This window comes from Lygodium microphyllum, chromosome 23 (assembly GCF_053477565.2).
Source record: "Lygodium microphyllum isolate KBCC chromosome 23, Lygodium_microphyllum_v1.1.10, whole genome shotgun sequence".
NCBI classification, from domain to species: domain Eukaryota; kingdom Viridiplantae; phylum Streptophyta; class Polypodiopsida; order Schizaeales; family Lygodiaceae; genus Lygodium; species Lygodium microphyllum.
Window position 1 is genome coordinate 94720048 of NC_141157.1, and position 2744 is coordinate 94722791.

The 2744-nt window shown below is 37.5% G+C and overlaps 1 long non-coding RNA gene across 1 annotated transcript; it reads right to left on the reverse strand.

Annotated features, from left to right (window-relative positions):
* Nucleotides 1-891: 891 nt before the first annotated feature.
* On the reverse strand, nucleotides 892-2237 carry LOC148016477 (uncharacterized). The gene is made up of 3 exons (XR_015688157.1): nucleotides 1591-2237; nucleotides 1221-1453; nucleotides 892-1130 (listed from the first exon to the last, which is right to left on the reverse strand). It is a non-coding gene; the product is annotated as an uncharacterized LOC148016477 (long non-coding RNA).
* Nucleotides 2238-2744: the final 507 nt, after the last annotated feature.

The window sequence follows — 2744 nt, forward strand, 5'->3', positions numbered from 1 at the left end:
TCTTCATGCACTTCATCAACTTTTCAACCTCTTCATTCTCCTTGACCTCCTTTAATTCCTTCTTCAATTTTCTTCATTGATGTTCATCCAAAATTTCCAAAGATCTAAAATTTGATTTTCCAAAGATCTATAATTTGATTTACATTCACCCTTCACATGCCTAAGATAAGTCTCCTCTTCTTCCAAGCACTTTCCTCTCTTCATGTCTAACCACCATGGGCAATGCTTGCATTCCTAATAGGAAAATATGAAAGCACCATTAGGATTGTACATGCAATATGTGGAAGGAGACAAGATTGTCCATACCTTGCAAATATTAGGTAAAGATGAAAAAACTTTCATTCCAAATAGTGATAGTAGAAACCTAACCACCATAGATAAAATCAAATGCTAACTACCAACCCAAATATCCAAATATTCAAAGACTCCACACAAAAACCAACATGTACACCAATCAATGGGAGGCATTTTGCATGTCTAAATGTTTTGCTACACAAGTGTAGTCACAAACATCTCTTTCTGGGAAGGAATAAAGAGAAATCCTCTATATCATGCCACAATGTTGTGGAAATGTCAATCCAATGTTGGCAGCTCAATGTTCTCCCTTGCAACATTGAATTCAATCACATGCTTCAACAATGTGGACTATTTATTGAGGCCTTGATCAATCCAAACCTCCTTTGCCAACTGTGCAATAAAAACATGGTCACCTATTGCCATATCATAGCTTTATCTCAAGTTCTCATTTTCCCCAAGCAAAGAAAGGAGTGCCGATTTCTTCTACATGTTATAGATCGAAGCAATAGAATGCAACTTCTCAATTTTTATTTTAAACTTTACATCCTTGAATGGGAACTCCCATAATATTTGAAATTAGCCTTTGCCCTAGAGAGGGATTCACCAGTGCCAAAATGTAAAAACATATAACATTTCACCAATAAGGCTTTGCTTGATGTGATTTGCAAATGTGAAATTATTACCCAAAACCAACTTTTTACCTATGCCATTTTTTTGTTATAAGTTTTGGTGATGGCCTTTCTTGCTGAATCGATCCTTGCCTCTAGTTCATCCTTTGGAAGATAGGTAGGAATTTTCTTACATGTAATGCCAAAATCACGTTTCTGTTCATCCTAAACCAAGTAAAGAAATAAGAGTCAAAAGGGAGTTTTAATCACTCTTACAAGAGACACAAAGAGTCAAATCAAGATTATGCAACTCACCATATAAATCATGCAGCCAAGGATTGATTGGGTAATGGGATACCACACCTTCTACCCATACTTGGCTTTAGAGCCCGAGCTTTGTGAATTGACTTTTTCTCTTCTTGTGTGAATCTGCTAATAAATTCTCTTTCATCATCGGAACACAAAGTACTTGCATGGTACAAGTAGTCTTTGAGATTTGTGACGACAATTGCATCCTCATTCAATACGAGAATATGCAATTATGTGTCCTTAGCACCATGAACAAAGAACAAAAAAAATAGAGAAGTCGATCATACTTGTGACAATTACCTAATAATTTGCAAAAAGTTGTAATAAGTAATGCACCTAGAGTATTAGAAAAAATAAAAACTATAAAAGTACTTACAAGTTAAATCTTTGCAATGCCACAATCAAAACCAACTCATCCTTTGGCTTTGGTGAAACAAATTGTGTCTATACTTTACATGTCTTACTTTGTTATTGCTATATAGCTCATCAATGCTTTGCATTCATGCTACAATCTTGTGGTTTCCTTCCCAAATATAAAACATCTTGTTTCTCAAGATGGACCAATCCTCATCGCTTTCCAGCTCATTTCAAACTCTTGACTAACCATTTGCCAAATTTTGTCCCATTTTGAGACAATGTTAACATCTACCTCTATTTGTGTCCCATCTGAGAAGGCAATTGGGAGAATGAAAGGATCTTTGGTGGGGATGTAACCCTAATTCTAAAATGCCACCTTAAGCACTAATAAACCTTGTTTAAGCTCCCTCACCATTTGATTTTAAATGCATTGACACAAAGGAACCATTGGAGGAACCTTGGCCTGGTTGAGTGCCAAAGCTTCAAGTAGCTCTGAGCCATATGGTTTTGTTACCCACCAGTGGAACAATAGTCCACTTGCTCTTTATTTCTCACAACATTTGAATACTAGCATCTTGGTCATCAACTATTTCATTTTCTTCAAGAGTGGGGAGTATCCTTATGTGTCTCGATTGGTAGCACGTTAGTCATCATCTTACTCGAGAGTCCTTTCAAAGGGGAAAAAAGGAAGACTTGAACTTGAAGACTCCCTTCTTGTCACCATGTCTAAAGAAAAAAACAACTAGGAAGGTCTCAATATGCTTGCATAATGATGTCAATGAAATGAAAAGAACAAATATCATGACATCAACTTAACAATGTTTGACGAAGCACTTGATGGCGCCCCATGACACCATAGTTTGCTTTGTCAAGCCATCAAAAATTTTGGTGGCTGCACCTCCCAATATTTGCAATCCACATGTATACAATAACCCCTCATCATTTTCTTCCTTTGTCTACCTTCATGCCTTCCAGTTTTGCCACCGGAAGTGTCTGTGAGAGCATAAACAAGCGCTCTCATTCTGTGTGTGAGTGACTGATCATGGTGTCTTGCGGCGCAGTGGCGGCTGAGTGTTGAAATATAGGAGCTCGGATATGGCAGTCTTCTTTCTTTTCCTTTTGCGTACTTGTCACAAGTCGCCCAAATCCCCTCCATCCATTGCAGGATGCATG